We start from the raw sequence: 19,749 nt of genomic DNA on the forward strand, positions 1-19,749 counted from the left end.
ATCTGTATTGAATGGTTTACATAACTGGATTATGGATATTAACTTACTACTTGCTATAGATATTAGAATATGACAAGGATTTTAGTTAATTTTATGATAAACTAAAAAAATACAGTAAAAGTTAAGACTGGGCTGGGCATGACCTTTGTCATGTTATTCAACCTTTCTGTATGTGTCATTTCCTTATTGGAAAATAGGAATAACAGAATCTCTTCAGAGTTTTTAAAATCAAATGAAACACACTGCCCAAAATGTTAAGCGACTGAGCATCACAATAAGTAAGCAGTTGGTACCATCAACCTGCTTGTTCTAGAGCTCCTGTCTACCCAGCTGTTTGTAGTACTTGAACTTCAGACACCCGAGGAGTTTAAAAGTATCACTGACCTCCACACATCAAGGTGTGCCACACTCATCCTGCACTCATACACATTTTAGCTACCATACATGTGGTGCACGTTGGTAATTCCACTACTCAGGAGGCTGAGACAGGAGGACCTAAGGTTAAAGCCAGTATGGGCTAGATATCTCAAGAAACAATACGAAACACAAAGTATCCAACTGTAAAGCAAACAGTCTGGCAGGAAGCAGTCAGCACTGGTGACCCATCCTACCTCAGGATCTTCCATTCTCCACTGCATTATCTTGCAAACACTTCTCATTTTCGACAAAGAAAAAGTGTGACACAGGAAGATGAACCAAACACACAAGTCAGTTATCCACTTGAGTTCCCATGATCAGAAGAGGACATTAACATTTTTGTGTTAAGACAAACTCTCATATAGCCCAAGCTGGCCGGGAACACTATCCTCCTGCCTCAGCCTCATGCATATTTTGGATTTTGGTTCCTGTTCCTGCCCTCTTCCTTTCTTATAGGTCTAGCCTTAAATCCAGTTCCTCGTTATCATGTCAACCACTCTGGAGTTCTGAGACTACTCATGCAATTGGTGGATTTAGCTGCCAACTCTGCTTCTGGCAATGCCATCAGGGGTAGGGACATGTTGAACAGTTATGTTCTACTTGGTCTTATTTTTTTAATTACTTTATGTGCATGACTGTTTGCTTGCATGGGTATGTGTATACTGCCTAAGTTCCTGGCCCTGGAATGGGAGTTAGGGAAAGTTGTGAGCTTTCATGTGGGAACTGAACAGGGAACTGAACCCAGGCTCTGCAAGAGCAGCAAGTGCTCTTAACTGCTGAGCCCTCTCTCACCCTAACTTTATCTGTGGATACAGTCTGCAATGGTTAGTAGCTAACTTACTCTAAGTTATATATCTGCTATTACAGACAGACATTAATGTTGGCACCCTATGATTTATCTAACAGAAGCACATACAGATGCCAAGCCTAAGGAAGAAGGAGGTACAGAGTTTCCTATGCATGCATTTACACTCCATGTATGTCTGTGGCCAATAGTTAAACCACTGTGAAAAGAAAGAGGAGGGAACTTTCAGGCTGTTTCATACATTATTAAACTATCACCCGATAAACTATATAGTTTACAACCAAAATTTGTGAGTCAGAACACCCTCTAGCAAAGCTAAACTATGACATTAGAAATAGAAAAGGCAGAGTGTCCCAGTGCCCGTCACTCAACACTACTTACTGGGTATTATGATGCCTCGGAAAAGTCCATGTGAAAAAGACAGCTACAGAATAAAATAAATTTTGGTAGGCATTGTCTTACATTTCTTAATTAGAAAGGAGAACAGAGAATACTTGCTTCCAAGAAGCCTTATAGGAAAAGACAAGAAAGAGAAAACAGGCTAGGGATATGGCTCAATGCTTGGCATAACCTAGCATTAGGGTATGAGTTCAAACCTTAGTGCCACCAAAGGTGGGAGGAATGTGTGCTAAGACAAACACAATGATGACTTCAAGTGGAAATCAGGAATTTACTTACAGAGAAGAACTACAGTGTTTCAATTAGAAAAGAATACACCAGGACCAAACGGAACAAAGGTATCAGAGGAAGCCTAACATGGAATTACAACTCTTCAGAATGCTGCCTGACCATCACAGGCACAGGAAGAGGAAAGAAACAACATCAAGTATTTACAGGAAGACAGGAAAGCTCTGCTCTGAAAACTGCTCAGGGGCCTTGACTCAGTGAGCAATACATCAGACAATTTGAAGGGTACTATATTATATTGAGAAACGGAAGATACTTAAAATCAACAAAAGGAATTCTAATAGCACAAGTAGCTAGTAGTAATTTACATATTTAAGATCAATATACGGCCTACTTTTAAAACACATGAGCCTTTGTTTGCAACAAAAGCCTATTTTATAATAATGAAAATCAGAATAAAAGGGCCAGAAATAATATACCACAAACAATATACCATGTACAGGAAACTGCAAGAAACTGACCAAAGGGACCTTTAAGAAAGCTGGTGTTTCAACTTTATTCAAACAGTATTATTTGAATATTAAATTAAGTGCCTGGTGTGTGCAATGAGCATAGATAACCGGACACACACATTTAGGCTATTTTCCTACCTAGATGCTAATGGCTAACTGACACCACATAGCATCTGATGGCCAAGGCAGACTGAGGTTGCGGTTAGTTATACTGCTACAGAACACTACTGTATGTCTGCCTAAGGCCTTACACACAGTAGTAGGCATCCCTACCTCACCTTAAGAACTACTTTTAGGCTAGCTGTGGTGATGCACAAATTTTAATCTCAGCATTGGGAGACAAGGGCAGGGGGATCTTTTTGAGTTCCAGACAGTAAGGGCCACGTATTGAAACCCTGTCTATAAAACAAAACAAACACAAGAATGAACTCCTCGGGTGTCTGAAGTTCAAGTACTACAAACAGCTGGGTAGACAGGAGCTCTAGAACAAGCAGGTTGATGGTTACCAACTGCTTACTTGTTGTGATGCTCAGTCGCTTAACATTTTGGGCAGTGTGTTTCATTTGATTTTAAAAACTCTGAAGAGATTCTGTTATTCCTATTTTCCAATAAGGAAATGACACATACAGAAAGGTTGAATAACATGACAAAGGTCATGCCCAGCCCAGTCTTAACTTTTACTGTATTTTTTTAGTTTATCATAAAATTAACTAAAATCCTTGTCATATTCTAATATCTATAGCAAGTAGTAAGTTAATATCCATAATCCAGTTATGTAAACCATTCAATACAGATAGCATGTCAAGTAAGTGTGCTTACCTGTAGACTTTACAACTGAGTCTAATAAGAAAAAACAGTTTTGGTTTGTTGGTTGCTGTTTTGCTTTTTGGTTTGTTTGTTTGTTTGTTTGTTTTGGGTCACTACCTTGTTTATCTGGTCACTCAGTAAAAGGCTGAGTTCAGGAATATATATATATATATTTTTTCCACAGGAATGAATATATATATATCTCCAATGTCTTCCACAAGGCTAGGGACAATGGCTACAGAAATATTTTGTTTCTCATTATGACATAACTAGGACTAAATGACATATCTACTATGACTGCTCCCAAATGCACTAAGAAACCAAGAGAATGCCTTGGTTTTAGGTTGTAGACTTGTATATGCACAATTATATATACATACATTCTAAAAGGAACTTCAAGACTAAGATATTCCTAATGTTAGGTCACTAGTAAATCTGCCAAAAGTGTAAAAGAGAAAACTAACCATGAAACAAAAAGCAGTGGTAGCAAAAGTACTTCCCATATCTTTCTACTAATTTAACATTTCAATTTAATCAGTAGCTTATGCTAGCCACTTATCCACACTGGCTTGATTAATTTGACAAGTCTTTTATATTTCTCTGTTTATGCAAACATGCTTTGGATACTGAGTAAAGGCCACTCAGGAAAGGAAGGGGGGTGGCAGAACCTGTTTCCCTCCACCCGCACACACACACACCACCTTATTTACCTGTATAATTACTAGGTTAACAAGATGCAGTTTGGGGGATGGAGAACTAGCTGAGTGAAGAAGAGCCCTTGCTGCACTTGGAAAGATGGGGTTCACCTCCCAGCACCCAACTTGGTGGCTTACAACCATCTCTAGCTCCCTGTCCAGAGGCGCTTCGTCTGAGGGCATCAGGCACACACACTGTATACATACATAGGTAGGCAGATACACATCAGAGTAGATGAATCTTTATAAGCTATCTTTAAAGCATTCATTAAAGCTTTTCACCCCCCAATCCCATAGATAGAGGTTAACATTTTTTTCACATTAGCATATATATCAAGTGAAAAGTCTGGATGGTAGTCTGTTACAATCAGCAGAGCGCAGAGACAACAGGAAATGTGGACAGATACTTCCTGTTAACAATTCTGAGTTTCAAAGTATCCACTTGAGCTATTTACTTCTTGTCCCTATACATGGTGGTTCTGTCGGGGATTTAAAAACTAAAATCTTTTTTTAGATTTTATTTTATGGTCACAAGTGTTTGCCTCCATAATGTATCGTACCACCTGCATGCCTAGGGCCCAAGGGTGTCAGCAAAAGGAGGGTATCAGATGCCCTGCAATCAGTTAGCAATGGTTGTGAACCACCACGTGGGTGCTGAGAGTTGAACCTGGGTCCTCTACAAGAGCAACAAGAGCTCTCAACTGCCACGTCATTTCTCCAGCCCACATGGAAGACTGAAGAACACTTCTTTCACTACACGTGTATTCATGCATGCATACATCCACAAGCAAGAGCACCCGCAGCACGTGGACATTTGCCTGTCGAAGTTCGAGGACAACTTTAGGGAGTCGGCCTCTCCTCCCAGCACATGGATCCTTCCTGGCATTGTCTTGCCAGCCCTCCATTGTAGGGTTTTAAACAAATTGTGTTAGTATTATCTTACAATATTCTTATTCTAATCTGAATTCTTATTTATAACTAAGTGGATTTTATAGCCCTTGGAAACCTTACTGACATTATTTCTGAAGGAAATAAATGATATGATAAGGTAGTTTTTAAGGCTTAAAAACTGTATAAGATAACAGCTTTCAATTTTAAACTAAAAAAAAAAAGAAAACCAACAGAAAAAAACAAAAAAACCCCAACCACCCACAATGGACAGGCACCAATATACACAGGCTAGCCTTAATTATCTCTAGAAAGCTAAAAGGACTCTAGTTACCTTTTCTAGGCATCAGGAGGTTCTTCAATACTAAGAACCCTGAAGATTCACCAATACACAGTGCCTTGCCCTGACAGCTTTGAATATTCTTGGGAGTGCTGAGGAAAGCTATGATATGCGCACAGGGACCTGAGCTGGAGCCCCAGTATTAGAATGGGAGGGAACGCAGGAGCAGCCCTGTGGCTTTCTGGCTGAGGCTTTCTGGCTGGTTTAGCACAAGTGTAGGCTCTAGCTTCAGTGAAGTCTCTTCCTGAGAACTTAAGGTGGAGAGGGAATGAGGAGGACTCCCACCACAGGCTGACCTTTGGGCAGCCTGGGAGTTTCTAGTAGACGGTTTTTAAGACGCTTGAAAGTAGCACTTTCACAATCCTTTTCCAAAGAAGACATTATTATCAAAGACTTTCGAATCCATCTCAAAACCGACTTTACATTTCTAAACAATCCCAAACATACCGGGCTTCACATCTGTTTTGGCGGCAAACCCTGCTCTGCTATTTACTTTCCCTAAGCACTGATGTGAGTCCACTTCTGCTGTATTCACCTCATTTAATGGGGTCACTCATGCTTCATGTGCACAGAACCTTGTCATCTCACTACACTAGAAAACAGTCACCCTAAGTCTCAGTATGAAAATACCTACCAACAATCCAGGGACAGAGGAAGTCTGAGTTCTAGGCCAGCCTGTGGTCAATCAGGCCAATCAAGGTTATAAACTGAGAAACCCCATCTCAGAAAAAAACAAAACCAGAAACAACATAGTCAAGTACAATCATTGTAACACTTTCAAAAAAGGAGTGCAAGCAGCCACTCATGATGAACCTCAAGAAAGGCAAAGCATTCAATTCTTTATATACATTTTTTTTTCAATTAAAAGTTTTTAAAATGGAAGGCTGGAAAGACGGCTCCAGCATGTATCACTCTAGCAAAGGGCCCAAGTTCCAGCACCCACATCCGGCTAGCAACTTCCTGGAATTTCAGTTCCAGGGCTCTGCCCACCTCTTCTGACATCTGCGGGCATCTGTAAGAACGTGGTTCATACACACACACACACACACACACACACACACACACACACACACACGGGCACATACAGATGAAAAGTAGTCCTGGTGACATTGCCTGTAATGTCAGGACTCAGGAGGCTGAGGCAGGACTGCTAGGAACTCAAGGTCAGTAAAAGCTCTAACTCACCATCGGAAAACAAAACAAAAAACTCAGCCAACGAACAGGAACGCTTCACATTCCAGAGAAACAGTATGAGTTTTCTGTCACTAAACGATGGCAAAAGCCCTGCCATGGTGTACACACCTGTAATCCCATCAGGAAGCTGAGGCAGGAGGATTTTCAGTTTAAGGGCAGCCCTTGTTACACAGGGAAGCCCCAAAACCTCAAAAACAACAGCAGCAGCAGCAACACAGCCAGTAAAATCTAAGATTCAAGTGATAGTGCTTACTGGAAGGAAAGAAAGCACAAATGTATAAAAGCTAGCTAAGATGGAAGAAATCGCACTTTTTTTTTTTTTTATAGTAACCAGGACTGCATAAATAGTACTCAGTGGCAACCTGTGACGAATTTGGCTGTCCTGGACATAAAATGTGACTTCAGTATGTTCCCTAATTCAGAACCGTGACAACACCTGAGCACTTAAGTACTTAATACAGGCAGCAGCAGAGTGCGCTTTTTAACTCTCCTCCTCCGTCACCGGGGTTAGCTCATGGAGGCAGAAGCTCTCTAGTACTAATCCCTGAAGTGGGCACTGAACATCGATCGATTCCTTCTCTAAGTCAAGCCGCAATCCTGTTCTCTAGTGTTAACTGTCCATCCAAGAGTGCTGTTCAACGGCCTGACTTCTCTTCAGATCACCTAATCTCTGCCTTTTACTCAAGGTTTCAGTGGAAAGGAGCAAGTCTGGCTTTTTAACCAATTTATTTTTTATTTTTAATTATGTATGTGTATGTAGGTAGGTATGTGTATGTGAGTGCTTGTGTCCAAGGAAGAGGTCAAATCATCAGACCCCAAGGCTGAAGCTGTAGACAGCTGCTAGGCACCAAAGCAGGTCCTCTGCAAGAGCACTCCAAGATTCCAATAGCTGAGCATCTGTAACTGAATTTTACATTGTGTGTGTGTGCGTGTGTGTGTGTGTGCTGCACAAGAGCATGCAATGGTGTGCATGGGACGTCCCAGAACAACTGTGGGAGTCAGCTGTCTCCAGCACATGGGCTCTAAGCATCCTACTCAGGCTTGGTAGGAAGGTGCCTTTAACCTTGCTCAACTATCTTGCTGGGTGCTTTTAACCATGCTTTTTTTCAGGTCTTGCTTTGGCAAGGCTAGTCATATGAGAGAAAAAAAAAAAGATACCACTTTCTATAAAGGTATTATAAAATAGGCCAATCTATTCCTTTGTGGTGTAAATAGATTCCAAGAGGTTATAGGTTAGGGTCTTTTACTATCTGTGTGTTTCCCAGGTGTCCCACGTTGGTAGTTAGTAGTGGGCTGGCTACAATTCACAGACATTCTTTCTCCTTCCACTCTGAGAGCTGAAAGCCCTGGAAATCTTGAATTCCTCTCACCTTAGACCCTTAGATTTGACCCCAGAACTAAAACGTAAGTTAACTATAGAATAGTGTGCCCACAGTTTACTCGCCCACCTTCCTAGCTGCCTCCACAACCTGAAGCTAGTTAACAGATCTAGAGCTAGGTTATTCTAATCTTTTACAACTTCTCACTGTTTAAATAAAACAACAACAACCCCCCCCCAACTTCTCACGGTTTAACAAGATCACCACAACAGTTCCTAAGTATAAATAAAAGAAACAGAAGTTTCTCAAAAGGAAAAATGTTGCCACCCTGGAAGCCTCTTCGAAAAACGTCTGTTTAATGTAGATACAACAACTCTTCTCATGCCAAGACACAACATTAAAACCCATCTAAAGCTGGTCTACTGGAAGCGTGTCAGTAGCCACAGCTACTTAGGGTGAAGTAGTCAGATCATGGGAGCCCTTGAGTTTGAGGCTAGAGGCAAAAGAAGCGACAAGCCAAACCAGAAATAAGTTTAAAGAAGTAATTATCTAAATCTATGTGACCAAAGATGTAACAGACTGCCCAGAAAGACTGCAAAGAAGCTCCAATAAGCCAATTACGTATCAGTAAGGATTCTGAAACAAAGTCCCAGCACTCAGGATCTCTTGTTATAGCTTGTACTGGTCATTTTACAGTAAATCTTCAGTAATGGCTCATTTCATTGTGAACTTTTTTTCAAATGTTCTATAAGTTTCACAGAAAGATGTTTCCCTCAACACTAAGGCTCTCAAGTATCAAGGGCCCAATGCTGAGAAAAGCTTTCCAAAACCCCAATTTTTGCTTAAGAGCTATTTACAATCACCCATAGATACTGTTATTACTTGCCCTAAGACAACAAGCAGGTTTGTTGTTTTCAACACCAAGTCAGGGGTTGGAGTTGGCTCAGCAGTTGCGAGCACCAGCTGCCCTCCCAGAGGACCAGGGTTCCACATCCAGCGTTCTCAGGGCCCCTCCCAGGGCCCCTCCCTCACACCAGGCTCTGACTCCAGTCTGAGGAATCCAATGTCTTCTGGCAGCCAGGGCACTGCACTCATGGAGTGAAGACATTCCAACACTCATACATACATGTGCAGTTCAGGGAACACAGGAGATGACTCAGTAGTTAAAAGCACTTGCTGCTCTTGCAGAGGACCCAGTTCAATTCCTAGCACCCAGGTAGTGACTCACAATCACCTATTTCAACTCCAGTTACAGAAGATTCAACACCGCCTTGACCTCTGAGGGTATGCATACACCGACATGCAGGCAAAATACTCACATGTACAAAATAAAAATAAACCTAAAAACAAGTGGCTGGTTCTGCTCCTGAGACTTAATCACTTTTTTGGAGTCATATTAAAAAGACCTGTACACAGGGAGAGGCTTCATTTTTCAAACAACTTAGTTGGAACTCTTCTCTCTCTTTTAAACAGTCAGGGCAGAAAGGAATATAGCAGAGCTCTCATCCAGTTCACTCCAAAGAGTCACAAGTTGTGCTCACCATTGCTCTTGCACCATAGAAACAAACGTCAATACAGTAAGAAAGAGGGAAGGCTATCTTAGAGTCACAGTCATCACAATCATCACCATCATCATCAGTAGCAGCCTTGTACTCCCCAAAACATCTAAGCTACCTGCAGGATTCCTTAGATTATACTGTGAAAATCAATGTGCGAAATGATTCCTATTTAAACCTCCTCAAGTATGGGGATACAGATGTTATGTCAGTCCACATACGCTGAAGCAGGATAAAGGATGGCAGGTTAGAGGCCAGCTTGGGTAATATAATTTGCTTTTCTCAAAAGCAAGTCAACTGCTCCAAAATCACAGCTCACAAGCCACCGTTCATTGCAGTATGCTTTTCAAGGATCCTAAGTAATGCTGGAGAAGAGATGCTCGAGAGGGCAAGTGATACAGGAGTAACACTGAGGAGTCCTGTCTGATGACCTGTAACAACATTTACAAGTGAGACTTAGCCTCAAGTCCAACATCTCCATGTCACCTTGCCAGGGAAAGCAAGGAAGAAAAAGCTTCAGAGAAGGAAGATCGTGTTTTCCCAAAGCACCAGTGCAGTGGAGAACAGACTCTTCTCTCCTTATCTTCTGTATTGCAAATATTTTAACAAAATGGTAAAGCCAAACATCTGAAAACTCCCTAATACCAACACAGAGTTTGTGCAGTATCTCCAAATTAGAGAAATCCTAAGATTAACGAAAACTAGTAATAGGGAAACATACTTTTCCTTGTCCCCTTTTATCTGTATAGTACAAAATCTAAGACTTCACAGAGAGCTGGAGTTGTATTACTGAGAAGCTAACTCATTAGCTAGAAACCTCACGTCGTACCTGTGTCTAACGCATTAATGTCCTACCAGCACAGCAAGCTAACTTAGCACACGGAGTACTGAATGGATATACAGGGTACTGGCTGTCTAAAACTACTAAGTGGATGAGAAGAGTTTGCATTTGTAACAATTTTTTTTTAACTGAAACCTCCAGTTTCATTATGAGAACTTAGAAAGTCCCCCGATTTACTACAAAGTGATTAGTGCTTTGTCTAACAAGTGCAAAGCCCCATGTTTGAGCTCTTCTCTTGCAAATCATCATCGTGATTATGAAAAACACGTTGTAATGTGAGGATGAACTTCAGAGGACAATTAGAGCCCAGCTTAGCCCAACTTTCTACTTCCTCCCCAAGCTCCACTTGAAACTACTAAGTGGACAGAACATTGCTTTCATCTTTTTTCCTGTCACACAAGGCAAAGAGGAAAACCACAGGAGGGAGAGATAACCCACAAATGAAGCAATCAATTCCCTTTTTATTTTCAAAATAGGTATGGTTTAAGTAAAGAAAAAGATGCAGAGACACAGTCTCATATAACCCAGGCTGGCCTAGAACTTGCTGTGCAGCAAAGGCTGACAGAAGGTGTTTTGTCTTTGCCTCCTCAGATGCTGGGCAGAGACACAGCCTCATATAACCTAGGCTGGCCTAGAACTTGCTGTGCAGCAAAGGCTGACACAAGGTGTTTTGTCTTTGCCTCCTCAGATGCTGGGATTACAGGTACAGACCACCTCATGCTACGGCTGGGAGAAAAAAAATTACATAGTTGCTGAAATAAATTTTAGCTCTCCCACTTAAAACCGCCTTAACTCTGCAATGTTTGTAACAGCTGCTCTCTGACATCTCTGACTGACTATCTGCATGGCATATTCTAGGTCAATCCCCAACCCTGGGAGAGTTTACCCAGCAAGTTACCTTCTGAAGGCCTGACCTAGCTTGGACTGAACAGCTTCACCAATATAAAGTAGCACAATGATATGAAACAGTAACTAATAACCAGAACTCTTAGGAAGCAGTTAAGTATGTAAGAATTCAAACTCTCTGTAGTTAGAGAACCGTAGACATGAGTATATTTCCTAGACATGAGTATATTTCCATTCAAGCATCTCCAATGTAACCAATCTTAAGTACAATATTCCAGAATATTACCACTCTGTATAATAAAAACCTGATGGAAATTTTGTAATCTGTGTTGCAAATATTTTTAGAGAATTTGAGTGTACATTTAAAACATTGTAACATACCCTTATATTTTCCTTTCTTTCTTTGGTTTAGGGCCTTAATCAACTGCAGTGTACCCTTAATTTGAGCATTAGGAGTAAGCATAGCACTGTTTATGAAGTGTGAAAAATAAGTAAAATTCTTTTTCTTGATCAATTTTAAAATTGTGCTATTTTTAAGGTGACAAAAAATCCCCGATTAACTTTTTACAAAATACAAATTTTATTGCAAAATCTATTGCCAAAGGGATCAATCTTAGAATCCAGTCAAGTGGTTTCAAATAAAGGACAACAGATTACACAGCAAGTCGAACTTTTACTATAAATGGATAAATTCCTTCTAGTGTCTCTTTTATTTATGTGTACCAGAGTCTATCTGTGTGTGAATGAGCGTGCCTGCCTGTGGGTATCTGAGGAGACCAGAAGAGAGGCTGGTGGATCCCCTGGAGCTAGACTAGTGGTTGTGAAGACACTGGCACAGGTGTTGGGAACCCAATTCAGGTTGGGGACCCTCTGCAAGTGCAACAAGTACTCTTAACCCCTGAGCCATCTCCAGCCTTTTATTCTATTCTTTGTAACTACTGTTCCCAGTATATTCTTATGATTTCTAAGGAATTACTCTAAAGACTTTAGTCCTCAAGTGGTAATCAGAACCTTTCAACACCACTGCAAAATATCTACAAGTACTGCAAAGATTAGCTTCAGTATGAGACAGCACAATGCTGCTTACAGACAGTTGAATAAAAACTGTATCTAATGTTACAATGCACCAAGCTATGACTTAAGACATTGTTCTTCAAAAAAAAAAGAAAAAAGAAAGCAAATAGAAACAAAACAGCACACACACCCTTCACACATGTGTGAACCAACCAAACCAGAAGCACAAAACATATTCAGTCACAACTAAAAAGCCTTCGAAAATTGAGGAATTTTTTTTTTCAGTGAGGAGACTGAACCTAGCAACTTGGACAAGTGAGGCAAACACTGACCACTGAGCCACATCACCAGCCAGAAAGATGAGTTTTTCAGACTTTTAGTGACCACATGTTATCATTAAGGAGAAATAGCCTTTGACTATTTAGTGCATAATAAACACTAAACTAAGCTAACAGCAGTTCAAATCTAAACACTTTAGATCAACACCCACCCCTTACAATTTATTTTCTGGGAATGACACATGTAAAACCATAATGAGATCTCCTTGACATTCAATTATAAAATGCCAAATGTAGGGTGGTGGGAGGTTGTAAGGTGGTGGGAGGTGGACGTAAGGCCAGCTAAGTCCTCTCAGTTGGTTGTCACACGTTAATTTCATTCCATAACTATTAAGTACCTAAACAAAAAAGAGCTGAACATGAGCTTTCCATGTCAATCTTCAGACTTTACATTTAAAACAGCATGTACAGTTACATGTCATCAATCTCTGCATAAGCATTAAGGCCTTCAAAGACCTTTACAAACAGAGATCAAGTTATTCATGTATTTATTTATAGACATTAGCCCAGGCTAGCCTTGAATTTATGGTAATCCTCCTGCTTCAATCTTTTAACTGCTGGGATCACAGCTGCAAAATACCATGCCTGTCACCACTTAAAACAAAATAACAACAACAAAAAAAGGATTCTTTATTTCAACTTGGTAGCCCTTATGGGCCCTTTGTGGGAAGGCTCACTTCCCCTGTACAGCTCAAAAGAAAATACTGGAACCATAAATGACCAATGATAAAAGGATCAACTTGTAAAGTGAGAGATCACCAAAGAAAATGTGTAATTCTTTGTAGAATGATTACGCTGTTCTTCTCCTTGTCTCTGAATTTAAGTCCCAAACATCCCTATGTGCCCAGGTAAAATGCTAGGAACTAAGAATAAAGGAGAATTCCTATTCTCATGGAGTTTTCACTTAACTCTACTTAACTTTCATCCATAAGTGTCTATGTAACAGCAACATGCTGGTCACCTGAGGCCTGCAGAAGAAATCTATCCTGTCCATGGATCTGACAATTTGGTAGCACAGATAAACACACACAGAAGTGACAGAAGACAGGAAGTGAGACAAACCACGGAAAGAACAGTGGTAAGACAGACAGAAAAAAGGAGAAAGACACGTCCATCATTCCTGTGCCCCAGACCACAGACTAAAGATTAAGCCGGCTTAGCATGGAGGCCCTTCAGCTGTTAATCTGAGACGAGGTACATTACAACCTAAACAACCGTATATCCTTTGGATTTTACTTTGCAGCTTCCACAGATAAGGTCACTGAACTATTCTGTCAAAACAAAGTACAAGGGAATATAATGTACTACAGAGATTAAAAGTATGGATCATATCAAATAAGACTGTCATTCGGGATTCTGTGTCTTTAAGTAAAATTGTTCCCTCCCCAGAGTATTAACTTCCTCTAACCAAAACCAGGGAATGACACTACCCAAGTGGTTATTCCATACCATTTAGCTAAGGCACTCTTGGGGAAGAGCATAAGGAGACCAATAATCTCAACGAGATGTAATTCACAATAAAAAAAAAAAGTCACATTGCTTCCTGTGGATTGTCTTTTATGGATAGACCACTCACTGCCTTACAATCAGCAGATTCAGGTAACTGGTTATCTTATCTATTTTAGGCCTTAGTTTCCTCCTCCATGATTCGACAGGGTGGGACTGGATGATTAAAGAGTCTCTTTCCGGCCCTTAAAAAGCCCCATGACTCTAATATGACTTAATACACAGACTTCAAATCAGGTTTTAAGAGTGGTACGAGTTTTAAATTAAAAGAATGTCTCCATTCAATTAAGATACTTCTTGCTAAGATAAACTCCTTTTAGGCAAGTCCCGACAACATTCCAATTACACAAAAGAAAATTGAAAAAATGAATTTACAAGTTAGAGGCCCTCGGTAATATATTAATACACAGTGCCAGCAAAGCAAACATCCCAACGAGATTCGATTGGCTTTAAGATATTAAAAGCCCAGCCTGCATCGTAATGTCAACTTTCAACTCAGTTAAAAAAAAAAAAAGTGAGTTCTCATTACTGTAATAAAGAAGTGCTTGTATGCAAGGAGCCAGGACTCGCAGGGCCAAAATATCTTTCTAAAGCACTGGAAGGTGGGAGGGGGCAAGCGAAAGGAAAGCAAACCCATCTGCTCAAAACTCTGAAGCGAAGACGTTTCCTCCAAAGGCATCTTCTCCTCTCTTCCCCATGCCCACCCCTCCACCCCAAGGAAAATCCCGAGGGCCTAGTTCCCAAATTCACAGCGCTGATAAGTCAGTTTCAGAATCATCGAGATGGCGAAAAAAAAAAAAAAAAAAAAAGGAGAAGAGGACAAACTTCCTGGATTTTTCTCTCTGCAAGAGAAAAAGAGATTTCCTCTTGCTGACGAAGGGAAAGGCCCCTTTAACATTTTTTTTTTCTTCCTCTCGCTGCACGGTGGCGGCTGCCAGACTAGGTGGGGCTCGCTCCGCTGCCTTCCTCCTGCCACTTCCCGCAACAAACGAAGCAAGCCAGCCCCGATCCGGGCAAACTTTTTCCCCCTGTCAGGCTCGAGTCCGCGGGGCGCCGGGGAGTGGTCTCCCCGCCTCGCAACGCTGCTCCGCCCGGCCCCGGGCTGGGAGAAGCCCGGGTGTCCGCAGAGGACAACTTTCTGGTTTCCGCTCTAACTTCCACCCACCCCGCGGCAGGCGCCGAGGCGGGGAGCGGGGCGCGGCGGGGAAGGCTGCGGGGCCGCGGGCGGGCGGGTGGGGGTTCCTCGGGCGCTCACTTCCTCCGCCATATTTCAGACATTTGACCCCTTCCGCAAAGCGCGCTGCTCCCCCGCCGCGGTCGCCGTTCCTCCCCGGCCGCCCGGAGGCGGCTCGCCCGCCGAAGCGAGCGAGCGGGAGCGGGGGACATCCCCGCAGCCACCTGCCGCGTCCCCGGGTCCCTCTCGCCGCCGCGGGGGCCCCCACGGCTGCCCCGCCCGGCCCCGCGCCGCACCCCACCGCTCCCCTCAGCCGGCGCCCGGCCCCCCGCCAGCCTCGCAGCCACGCGTGCACTCCGCGCCCACCTCTCGCGCTGTCACCGGGTCGCCGCCGTCGCCGTCGCCCCGCGTATCCTTCGGGTCGCTGCTCCCGGCGCCACGGCGGTCTCTGCCGCTGCCGCCGCCGTCGTCGCCGCCGCCGCTGCCGCCGCCGCTCAGGCTGCTTTCCACGCCTGACTCTGGGCGAGGTTTGGCGGTGTCGCCTTGACGTCAGGCGTTCAGCCTCGCTCTCGCTTCCGCCCGCGGGCGGGGCGCGCAAGAGCGCAGCCCGGGAAGGGGCGGGCCCGGGGGCGGGCCCTGGCCGAGGGGGCGGGGTCCCGGCGTGCTAGTCTTGCTGTGGGCCTCGCCTGGGTTCTCGCCGGCCGGCTCAAGCCGTGGCCGCTCTCCCCGCCCTACGCCTCGTTGCTGCGGTCAGCTTCGCCCCCGCTGGCTGGCTGGCTGGCTGGCTGACATAATCGGTGTCAGTCTCAACGGAGCGCATCCGTCTCGACCCCAGCCGGATAACGGGGAGCTCAGGGCTTGGAAACCTCTGAAGCCTTCGCGGGGCCTCCAAATGCACACAAGAATTCAGTCGCCAACGCCCCCAGACCGTCGGTGTTCGCGTGGTCCTTTGTGCTGGCTGGGGAGAGTAGCTGGAGCAGTAACAGAGCAGCAGTTCCCACTCCCAGAGCGCGAGGGCAGCTTTTCATTTTTTTTTTTTTTCAAACGGCCTTTCTTTAGGTTTGACAAGTATTTCAGCCGGTGGTGTGTTAAGGAGGGCGAGCTGTCCAGATCTACCCTTGCCAGACGCAGTTCACGAATGGGTGATTCCGAAGCACGCTTATGGCCTGTACCTAAATGAACAGTTTATAGAATTAAAATAATTGGTTCATGGAAAAGCATGCCTGGGGCGCCTTCGTGACTTTATAGATTACTCATAGGTGTAAGTCTATGATGTGACTCCGAAAACCACTGTCCCAAAATGACTTGTTCCAAAGAGCACGAGAATTTACATAGACTTAGGTAATTAGAGTATTTTCACACCTTAGTATGAGAATCACACATCAGAGCTTTGTTTTGAAGACTTTATGCTCTGATTACGCTCTCTCTTAGTCCTCCTGGCTGGCCTGACCTTGCTATGTAGACCAGGTTGGCTTTCAACTCAGAGATACACCTGCCTCTACCTATGGAATGCTGGGATTAAAGGCATGTGCCACCACTGCCAGCTATTGAAAAGGTTTCGATGAATAAAACGATTTGAGAGGGAAGCACGGAGGGAAGTAGGCGATTTAGCTGGACCTGTGCAAATTATTCTGGAAATTTTACGCACCCTAGAAGAGAAATGGAGAAGTGACAGCTACTGTAACTCGAGTTAAGTGATCGAATAAGAAAGAATTATAGCTGGGCCTCAGGACACGAGTCTGTAAGAGCTCACCTCTTCTGCAGGCTGAGGAGGAGGTGGCTTGTTGCAAATTCTAGGTTGGCTGAGGCCACAGACTAAGTTAAAGGCAACCTAAACGGTTTTGGGAGATTCTCAAAGGGAGTGGGGGGTAGGGATGTAGCTCCAGTGCAAGGTCCAGTGCTTGTCTAGCAAGCGTCTGAGTGTGGTAAATTCTATCTTTAAAACAAAAAAAAAAATGGAAAAACATAATTAACAGTTGTGTGTGCTTCTGCATGCTTGTGTACTTGTGTGTGGGCACATAGAAGCCAGAGGTTAATGACTGGCCACCAATCTCCTGTCTCCATCCCCCTAGTACTGGCCTCCACTCTGGATTCTTATGTGACTGCTGAGGAACAGAACTAGATGGAACTTAGAACTCCTGGTTCTCCTGCCTGGGTAACAAGCACTTTGGCCCACTGAGCCATCCTACCTCAACAACAGTTTTTGATAGCAGCATTTTCCAGTTGCTTAATGGTTTATATTATCTGTCTCGACCCCAGAGGATAACCTCTGGTCAGGGTGGGGGGTACGGGGTCTTGGGCGAGGTAATTGAAAATTACTTACTTCAATAATTGTTCTCTTTTTTTTTTTTTAGAAAAAAAATACATGTATATGTCTTCATGTACACCAGAAGAGAGAGTCAGATCCCATTACAGATGGTTGTGAGCCACCATGGGATTGCTCAGAACCTCTGGAAGAGCAGCCAGTGCTCTTAACCACTGAGCCATCTCTCCAGTCCCCTATTTTATCAGTTATTGAATGAAAATTTGACAAGTCTGGAAGACTGACATTTTTGAGCAAAAGTACTGATTAGCCATGGGTTGTTTTGTTTTTCTTTTTTCTTTGTTTTTGTTGTTTTTAAACACTTTGACATCTGGGCAGTTGCTTTTTCTTCCTTTGAAAGAAGAGTGGAGCCAGCATTTGTAGTTATTCAAGATGAAGCGCGTTTATTATCTCACTAGGCCCATACCCATCACAGCATGTATTAAATCGTGATGGGCGCCGAGAGAACCGCACAACTCTGCATCTTGTTGCCCTGGACTCACTTTTGAATGTGAACCCCTTGTCCTATTTACCTGACAGACCAGGGTATCTGGCTTGTGTGCAAACCAAACTCATTACCATTGTCACCAAACCCGTTTTCTCTCCTTTTCCTTTGCTAATTGGATCACCTTCTTTCAAATCACCCACTCTTCAAGCCTGTCACCCTCCTCTGCCCCCCCCAACCCCCAATGGACCACCAACTGGTGCGTCTATGAGCAGCAGTTGGACAAAGTCTTCCAGGCTCCTTTTGATACAACTCGGCTCCTGGACATTTGCTGCCTAGTAGCTTCCAGCCGCCTACTGTGACCCATTTTACACATTGTTGCTAGATACATTATCTAAAAGCCAGCTCAACAAGTCACTCCCTTCCTCGGGAGCCTTTCAAGTACTCTTCTCTACAAAGAAGTGAAGGCGTGTTACACTTTTCTCTTTCACTTCCAACTGCCTGGTCAGAATGGACTTCTCATTTGGCTCAAGCAAGTAACTCTCCCACCCCTCTGCTGGGTACCGGTGATTTCCTGTGTCCCATCACTCCAGGCCCATCTATTTCCTGCAAGAAATAGCATCTTTCTCCTGATATGTCAGCCTAAATGTGTTTCTTTTATCTATCTATCTTTCTTTCTTTCTTTCTTTCTTTCTCTCTTTCTTTTTCTGAATCTCATAATACAGTATTGCTTTTCTTTTGTCAGCAGTGACTATCCCTCTAAACAGGGGTTTGCAAACTGTTTCTCTCAAGGGCCAGGTAGTACCTATTTAAGTCTTTGGAACAGAGGGTCTGTGTTGTAGCTTCTAAAAGTGAACAGCTGTTCAGCTTTTCAATAGTAATGCAAAGGCAGCCGTGAACAGTACAAATAAAGCCAGCAAGATGACTCACTGCCTAAAAACGCTTGCTGCCAGACCTGATAACCTAAGACCCACAAGGTGAAAGAAGAGAATTAATTCCCACAACGATTTACCCTTTGACCTCCATACTCATAGCATAAGTACACACAAAAACACACACACACACACACACACACACACACACACTAAATAAGTTAATGTAAAAAAATACAAAGAATGGATATAACTGTAGTTCAATAAAACTTTACTTATGGGTGGGGGGCTGGAGAGATGGCATAGCCATTGAGAAAGCTTGTTGCTCTTGTAAAGGAGCAAGGGTCAATTCCCAGCACCCACATGGTGGCTCACAAGCATCTATAACTCCAGTTCCAGGTTCAAAGCCCCTCTCTGACCTCCACAGACATCAGGCAAGCGTGAGGTGCACATCCATACATACACTCAGGGAAAAGTCGTACTCAACTCGTACACATAAGCTTAATGTAAAAATCAAAAACAAAAGCGCTTTCCGCATGGACCTTAGAATGTGACTTCCATATAATTTGTATCTGTCACAGAGTAATGTTCTTTTTTTTAACCACTGCTGAGCTCTGTGTTGAGCCAGGTTCGTGGGTATGAAACTTATATAGTAGCCCTTGCACTTAAAAGAAGCCTATGGCTGGTTTAACAGTGTAATGTTACTATGTTGACATTTTAAAGATTTTATTTTTAATTAATTAATTAGGTCTTTAGAGACAGAGTTCTCTGTGTGTAGCCCTGGCTGTCCTGGAACTTGCTCTGTAGACTAGGCTGGCCTTGAACTTGCTCTGTAGACCAGGCTAGCCTCCAGCTCACTGGGATCCACCTGCCTCTGCCTCCTGAGTGCTGAGATTAAGAGAGTGTACCACCACTGCCCAGCGTGTGTTCTTACTTTGTTACTCTTGGCTTCTGGCATGCTGCTAATCACATAACAGGCTTTCAAGATACATTTGCTGGAACATTCTGTTTCTAAAGACGCGTGGGACAGTGGGAGACTCTAGAATGTCCACTCAGCTTCATTTGTGAGCTGAGTGGTCCTGGGTCAATTCTGTAACCAAAAATTCCGTAATTTTTGTCTTGTACCTGTCTCAGAGGGAGATGATATCATCCGCCTTGTAGAACTTTAGATAAGGGGTAGCAAGGCCTCAGCCCTCAGGACAAGCAGAAGCTTAAAGCTAGTTTTTCCTCATTTAGGAAAAAAAAATTGGC

The 19,749-nt window shown here is 43.3% G+C and overlaps 1 protein-coding gene and 1 non-coding gene across 2 annotated transcripts in view; one reads left to right on the forward strand and one right to left on the reverse strand.

The window, feature by feature from the left end:
- Positions 1 to 15,389, reverse strand: part of Rap1b (RAP1B, member of RAS oncogene family) — a 30,506-nt gene extending 15,117 nt beyond the window's left edge. Inside the window, exon 1 of the mRNA XM_028759083.1 lies at positions 15,246 to 15,389. The gene's annotated coding sequence lies outside the window, so the exon portion shown is untranslated. The remainder of the gene's footprint in view (positions 1 to 15,245) is intronic.
- Positions 6,924 to 7,035, forward strand: LOC114613774. The gene has a single exon (XR_003710232.1). It is a non-coding gene; the product is annotated as a U5 spliceosomal RNA (small nuclear RNA).
- Positions 15,390 to 19,749: the final 4,360 nt, after the last annotated feature.

This window comes from Grammomys surdaster, unplaced genomic scaffold, assembly GCF_004785775.1.
Source record: "Grammomys surdaster isolate TR1022 unplaced genomic scaffold, NIH_TR_1.0 126271, whole genome shotgun sequence".
NCBI classification, from domain to species: domain Eukaryota; kingdom Metazoa; phylum Chordata; class Mammalia; order Rodentia; family Muridae; genus Grammomys; species Grammomys surdaster.